Consider the following 8,173-nt stretch of genomic DNA (forward strand, 5'->3'; position numbering starts at 1 on the left):
TTAACAAGTAAAATTTTCAAGGTATACAGAATTGTTGAATCACTATGTTGTACACCTGAAACTAACAGGATATTGTATGTTAACTATACTGGAGTTATTATTATTATTAGTTTAAAAATTTTATTTATCTATTCATGAGAGACACACAGAGAGAGAGAGAGAGAGAGGGAGAGACAGAGAGAGTCCGAGACACAGGCAGAGGGAGAAGGAGGCTCCATGCAGGGAGCCTGACATGGGACTCAATCCCGGGTCTCCAGGATCAGGCCCTGGGCTGAAGGCCACTGGGGCTGCCCCCTATACTGGAATTAAAATACATCTTTTCAGAGAAGCCAAGGAAGCTTCTTCTTAAGAAAGGGACGCTTGATTTAACATCTGAAGATTAAATAGGAGCTAGCTAGGTAAGAAGGGAGGAAATAATGTATCAGTCTGAGAGAACAGTACAGACAAAAACACTTGACAGAACAAACCATGGTGCATACACACAATGATGAGCAAAAGTTTAATATGATTGGAGCAGGAAGAAAGGTGATAATCATTCAGGATAAGACAGCAACCCAGACCACATCAGTTCTTATAGATCATTCTCAGTTATGACTACCAAAGAACAATGGGAAACTACTGGAGAATTCTAAGCAGGAAGATGATATAAGTTGGTTGCTTCTAGAATAGATTGGTCTGGTTATTTTGTCAAGTAAGGGGGGGGGGTAAGATACCAAAACAGATGGAAATAGAGTAATATAGATAAAAAATTAGTAGGATATAGCGGAGCAGGCAAGAGATGATAAGTTGCTCTAAGAAGGTGGTGGGGAAACCATGGTTATGGAAAGATTCAAGAAATATTTAGTAGGTAAAACTGACAGAGTATATTGTTAAAGAATTGTTTAGGATGTTGAAGGAGAAAGAGATCTCAGAAGTGAGTCCTAGGTTGTTAGTTGGTATAGCTAGATGGATCATGAGGTCATTCATAGATTAGAGGAATGAAATAATGGAAAGGTCATGAATGTAGTCTTGGTTATGCTGAATTTGTGATGCTTTTGAGATAGTCAAGAAATGTTAAAGTGTTAGAAAAACTTATGAGTCAGAAGCTCAGAGGAGATGCCTGAGCTGGAGTTAAATTTTATGGGTCATCTCTGTACAGTTAAATGAGATCATCTGGGGGAAAAGTGTAGAATGAGAGGTAGAAATAGATTAGATTTTAGGCTCAAGGAACTTAACATGCAATAGACAAGTAGAGGAGGATGAGTCTAGCAAGGAGAAGAATAGCTAGACAGGTCATAAATGTGACTTATACAGGTATTCACTTTTCAAAAGCTCACGTTAGGCCACTTCACTTTTATAAAAGACTTACATTAGTACCTTTTTTTGCTAACTGAAAGAAATCCATAGATTTTACTTTTATGAAAAAAAGATGGAAAGCAAAAATAGAATTCAGTGTTTGTGTTGCAGCATTATTGAGGCAGCATACACACCCCAAGCAGTGAGAATGTTCTTGCCAATCTCTTTCCCTGGGAACTGCACTCAGCATCAAACCACCACAGCTTTGAACTGTGTCTGAGAGCATCTATGCTTTATCTCAATTTCTTCTGTGCATTCCTTAGAAAGATGGATCCTAAGGTATAAGAAAAGCCTAGAAGAGGTTGTCTACTGGATCCAGGAATGCTAAAAAATTTTCCATGTATGCAGAATTGTTGAATCTCTGTGTTGTACACCTGAAACTAATATAACACTGTATGTTAACTATACTGGAATTAAAATGAAAAAACTTAAGTAAAAAAAATCTCCACATAAATTAATGGTAATTGCTTCTTCACTTTATGCCATTTCCGCTTATAAAAGGTTTCACGGGATGGGCTACTTTCAGATAGTAGGAGAAATCTGTAACCCAAAAGCCAAAAGAGTAGCAGATTTTAGGGAGAATGTGGTTAACCACATAGAATACTGCTGTCAAAGTGTGATGAGAACTGAAAAGAATATGGACATCACTTTATGTCCTTTATAACATGGTTGGAAAGCCAAAGTGAAGTAGGCTTAGAATAGAAATGTAGATTAAAAACTAGAAATAGTGAGTAGAGCTAACTCTTTCTAGAAAGAGTAAGATAAGATCATGAGAAAGAACATGTATGTGGACAAAAAGGAAGAAAAATTATTTTTTAATTTCTAAAAGTGTTGATGTAAAAGTTCTAAGATTCAGGCTGGCCTTGAGTGGCTCCTGCAAAATGCTTACAAATTAGTGAGGAAAGAAAGTGGAGTGAAGGCTTCAAAGGTACCTAATACCATTGGGGAATGCTCATAATTATTAAGATTATTTTAGTCTCAAAAATAACCCTATCTTATATTTGTCATGACCAAGTGTACTGGATAACTAATGGTTAACACCTTTAAGTAGAATCCTTTAAAAAGACAGGATTCATTTTAATAGATATATATGTAAAAGGTATACTTCCCTGACTTCTTAAATGTCATGTACTTGTCATGATTTTCACTCTATTTTATGGCTTGAAATTACTATGACCACTAATCATTCAATGTGTTTATAGTACAGTATTTTCGTTAGGGTTTATTGTAATTTGTTGGCCTCTATGTTATCTCTCCATTTACTTTTTTTATTTTAACTGTGTAGATCTCCTTTGAAGGTTTTCCTTTTTCCTACTGCTATAAAGAATCACTCTTCACTATAATTAGCAAATAATTCTCTTAATTTCCTTTACATAAGATATTATGGCTTTTGGAGGGTTAAAATGATATGCAACAGGGATAAATAATAAGGTCAGAGAGAGAGGCTGAGCCTTTTGTTAATGAGTAATATTCATGTGTGTTGGTTCTTGAGATAAATATTTTTACTTCCTTTTACTTAACTTACCTTTTACTTACCTTACTTACTTCCTTTTACTTACCTTCCTTTATTGCTTTCTGGTACCTTCTGCATTCTGCTTGAAAACATGGGCATGTGTCACTTTATTTGTGTTTTCAGTGATGATTACCATATCTGACATGGTAAAGGTGTTACTTGTTATCATTACTTGTTATTATTTTGGTTTTGGTTAGGTAGGTATTCATTGTGTTCCCATATGTATTTCACTAAAGCACAGACTTTGTTTTCACTGTAAAATTGTGCCAATAACACTTAAGTAGATAAAAGATGAGGAGATTTCTTGGCTCATACATCAGAATCTGCAGTGGCTCGGGCACCAGGAGGATGAGAGAGTGTAAACCTCATGAGGGCAGGGAGTTTTGTTTTTGTGGATTTTATTTATTTTGCTGCTGTTTTACAGGGTGTTTTTGCCAGTTGTCTTTTTTTTTTTTTTTTTTTTTTTTTTTTTTTTGCTACGGAATTGATGAGGAATGGAGTGAATGTTGAAGAGGCGATCAGAGTACTTATTTACCTTCCTCATAAGGTTATCGTGAGGATTAAAAGTAAAAATGCATATGGAATGCCTAGTGTTTAACTTAGTAAACACTGTACAAATGTTGAGTATCATTTCTATTTTCATTGTCAAATCTATACTTTTATCATTTTCTAAATGTTTTTGACAAAAATGGATGGATGGAAAGAGCAAATCTGGACTGGTTACATGATTTCAATTTTGTTATTTTATTTTTATTTTATAGGTATAAGGAGTTTAGTTGAGGGAATTGAGGAAAGGGAGTCATCTTAAGATCTTGGTATCACAGATGAAAAATAATAAAGATAGAGCACAAATGATGAGTGTGTTACTGGTACAGGAAGGAGAATTTTGGATTTATGGAACTCTGATTTTTCTAAACAGATGTCCTCATCATGGAAGTTATTGTAGTCTCCACTTAACCAGATGGGATACCAAACTCCCTGTTGTGTTCAGAACTGGCAGGGCTCATTAAGTTGGCTTTAAATTGGGTATTAAGGGAGGATCTTTTGCTTAGCCCAAATAATCTCAACATGCACAATGAAGAGAATAGGGAGTTCTACAAGCTAAGATGAAATATAAGATAAGTGATAAGTAATATTAACATACTGGACTTAATTGTCTATAAGTAACTACAAAGTAAATGGGAAATTAAAAAGATTAACTGGAAATGTTTCTAAATTATGGAGAATATGACCTGTTGAGCATAATAAAAATGGAAAGATAACATTTCCTTAATTGGAATATCAAAACTGGTAGGTAAAATATAATCTATAAGACAGACTAAGAGGAAATTGAATTTGAGGAAGACACATTGTATATGAGATCCAAAAAATAGAAAAAAAGGAAAGAAGTGGTTTGCTATATAATAGTGGTAATAATGGGGAAGGTCTTTTGATTTAAAGATACAAAAGAAGAAAATAAAAGATGGTAGTACATACATACTAAAACATAGGTGGTGACAATTTCAACTCGTTAGTCCTTAAAAAAATTCTGGACAAGGGGCATTTTGGACTCTTTAAAATAAAAAGTCGCTATATATTGAGATCAAATGAATAATATTTTTTTTCAAATGAATAATATTTATGTATAATCATTCATGTAATATTCAACAAACATAGAGTTGATAGGCCTAGACCAGTGAAATATTAATGGAGGTGGTATTGGTAATAATACAAATTATTTTATGATTTGGAAATAATAGAACCTATAAAGATACTGAACTGACTGTACTAAACAAGACTTATTTTACTTCACTGGACTTATTTTACTAAACAAGTTTTACAAGGGGTGTATGCAGACAGTTAATAAATTTAGGGAAAAAAAAACAATGGGAGATTGGATATTACCTACATGATATCTGATTAAAAGGAATAAACTAAATTGATTAGCCAAGCTTTAACCTCTAGAGATTGTGAGAGGCAGCAGATCCATTAATATTTATGATTGATACAGAATATCAAATATTAATAATAGCTACTTTAATATATTAGTTTTGAGCACAGGTTTTAAATCTCTTTACTTACAGTTGTGTAACCTTGAACAGATTATTAATTCCTCTATACCTCATTTTTCTATTCTATACAATGAGAATAATACTTATCTGGATTTTTTGGGTAGATAAGATAATGCTTTTGTAGCTTTAATTTAGTGTTCAGCGCATGATGGGAACTAAGTAAATAAAGCTAGAAAAATAAAGTTTAATTTTACAATTACCAAAATTAGCCAAACCCAATTTTATTCTAGAAATGTGAAATCAGGAAGAAAAAAATAAAACAATAATAAGTTGCATCTTCACATGCTATGAATCATTTCTCATATTAACTAATTAATAAAGCTAGTCTTTGGGAAAGCAGAATATCATTTCTACCAAAGAAAAGATGGAAGTGAAAATTAGGAAAGTTAAATCACTTGCCCCAAATCACAGAATGAGTTAGAATTGTTCTGAAACAATGTGTGGAAGTTTCCATAGTATTAGTTTTGTTAATTTCTATGCCATTTGTGGATCTTGATAAGTATTCTTTAAAAAATATGTGTAGGGGTGGTTCAGGTCTTGATCCTGGGGTCCTGGGATCAAGTCCCACATCTGGGTCCCCACAGGGAGCCTGCTTTTCTCTCTGCCTATGTCTCTGCCTCTCTCTCTGTGTCTCAGGGATAAATAAAAAAGATATTAGAAAATATCTAATAGTTGAATACAATGGAATTATACCCTTAAAGAAGTGGGAAATATATTTTAAACATTAAAAAAATGTTTCTTAAACTCATAATCTTGAAATGAATGATTTTAATTTACTTTAGCTTTGACAAGGGTCTTTATTTATAATAGTTATGGTTATAATAGTTCTAATAGTTATGTACATACAAAGCAACTTCTTACTTTAATTGTGAGGGAATGATGCCTTAGGAATACAACAAAAAGATTCGGTTCACAGTAAAAGTAGTAAGATCATAGCTTCTGGCTTTGATCAAAGATAACCCCCAACAATTTATTTCTAAACTCTTCTCTATATTCATGCTGTAATTTACTGAATGCCTATTATTAACTAGGTACCATGCTAGCTTTTGGATTCATAAGAAAGATCGCAAACAGATCACATCTTCCTGGTTTATAGATTCCTCCCACTTCTGGACTGTCTTTAAATTACCAAGCATGACTTTTACACAATTCCTTCCTCCTTTTCTTCCTATGAATTTAACTACCTCCTACTTTTATTCCCTATATAGATTCAAATATAAATTTCTTTGCAAAATCATAGCTATGTAATAGTTCAATTGTATCATTTCTTAAATGTTCTTAAATTATTCTAACTCCTTAGCCTGACACACAAGTTTGTTTGCTTATTGTTTTTTTTTCATAAACTTGCCATTCCCTCTCTAAACTAATATTCTTCTCTTTCCTTCATGCTTCCTGTGTTATCATTACACTGAATTTTCACAACTCTATTGACATGTGATGTCAATAACCCATGCCTTTAAGGTTTTATCCACATTTCCTCTGTCTAGATAGATCCTCCTCCTCTTTTTTAAAATGACATTCCCATACTCTTAAATCATTTTAATTCTTCACAATATGGCTAGTATTTTCCTCTTGCCCATGACACATTTCTAAAATATCTATAACACATAAAATTTGCAGAGTAGACTTCAATTTGAGATTAAAGGTCAGCTTCTCTGTCACTCCTAATAATTCCCAACCTTGACTAAATTACATTAGCTTCATGAGAATTAAGCATCTTACCACTAGCGCCTTCCTTTCACTTTTTTTCCTTTTTAAACATTTTTTTCTTTTTTAAACATTTTTAAAAGAAAGTAAAGGAAGTTTATAATTAAAGATACAAATAATTAATCAAACTGTCGAACAGAGGAAAATGATAGGACTCTACAAATGGAATGGTCAGTTGGCTTGCTGTGCCACTGACAGTCTTGGCAGCAATGGGTCATTTGGATTTTTAAAAGGCAATTTGGAGTAAAATAAGCAGAGTCAAATTATTGCAAAAATGAATGAAATTGAGGACAATCTTCATTGCTAAAAATAGCTTTCACCTATTTGTGTGATAATTTTGCTAAAGACTTTGTACTGTCAACAGAGCTAGTGACGAGTAAAGATCTACTTTATAGAGGAGTAAACAAGTAGTGCCCTCAGTCACACAGTTATTTTGTGGCACAGCTAAAATGCAAGTCCTGATCTTTTTGATCCCAAGACCATTTATAATTATTCCCTTCCTAGGTGGTGTTGATTATTTTCTCTTTTGGGCCTAGTCTGCCCATTATCTTCCTTACCATATTGTTTTCCTCCCCCATCCCTTCCCTTCCTACCTTTTCTTTTTTCTTGTTTTCCTTTCTTTCTTCCTTCAACATTCAAAATCTTGTTAATAGCAAGGAACGATCTGGAGTTAGTTTTTGTAGCCTCGGCTGACCCTGTGGCCTCTGGCACCCCCCAAATTCTGCCCTGTGGATCCCGAGTAGGGCTTGATATAAGGGGTTCCTGGGGCCTTGCAGAAATGCTGGTATACCTCCTGGCCTGTGTGGACCAGAGGAGAGGCTGATGCCGCAGTCCTTTGGGGAGTGCAGGACCAGTTCATCAAAGGTAAGGATCTTGCTTCCAGCTCTGAGAATGCATCTCCAGGCCTGGCTGCTTGTGTGCAGGACACACACCTTCAGTTTGAGCACTTCCTGGATACACACATCATCGGTCATACTTCCTACAACCACAGCTGTTTGGTTTTCCTGGCCAGGTAACTTCATCTTCCAGATTACCTGGGAAAGAGACAGAGGTGGCAGGTTGGTGTGATTCATGAACAATCTCTTCAACACAACTTGGTTAAAGGTAGTTGGTTCGTCCGGTCAGAAACCTGTATGTACAGCTTGACCAACAGTCTCAGGCAGATAATCTGGGTGTTGGGCTCCTGTTGGTCCTGGTTGTGGCAGATGTGGACTCCCACGATGGCACCTCCAGCTTGGCAAGGTCTGGAAAGAGAGAACCCATATTGTTTCATTTTTGATGGTATCTAAGATACATTAGATGGTAGGCTTCTTCTAGAGTAGTCCCAAATCTAAAGGTATTTGATAACCCCAAGGCCTTACCAAATTTATCTACCTAGATCTCCATAGTGATTGCTGAATAGATAATTGAATAGGCGAATAAATTAAAGATATAGAAACTTGTACGGTAAGAATTGTACATATAGCCACAAGGTCATTCTTTTTTCACCAACTTATAGACATTTTGGGGACAGCTATTTGGAATACCTTTGTATTATCATTCTGTAGGGAATACAAACTTAGTTCTT

At 34.7% G+C, this 8,173-nt stretch overlaps 1 pseudogene; it reads right to left on the reverse strand.

The window, feature by feature from the left end:
- Positions 1–7,262: 7,262 nt before the first annotated feature.
- On the reverse strand, positions 7,263–7,879 carry LOC140623580 (large ribosomal subunit protein eL18-like; annotated as a pseudogene).
- Positions 7,880–8,173: the final 294 nt, after the last annotated feature.

This window comes from Canis lupus, chromosome 33, assembly GCF_048164855.1.
Source record: "Canis lupus baileyi chromosome 33, mCanLup2.hap1, whole genome shotgun sequence".
NCBI lineage: Eukaryota > Metazoa > Chordata > Mammalia > Carnivora > Canidae > Canis > Canis lupus.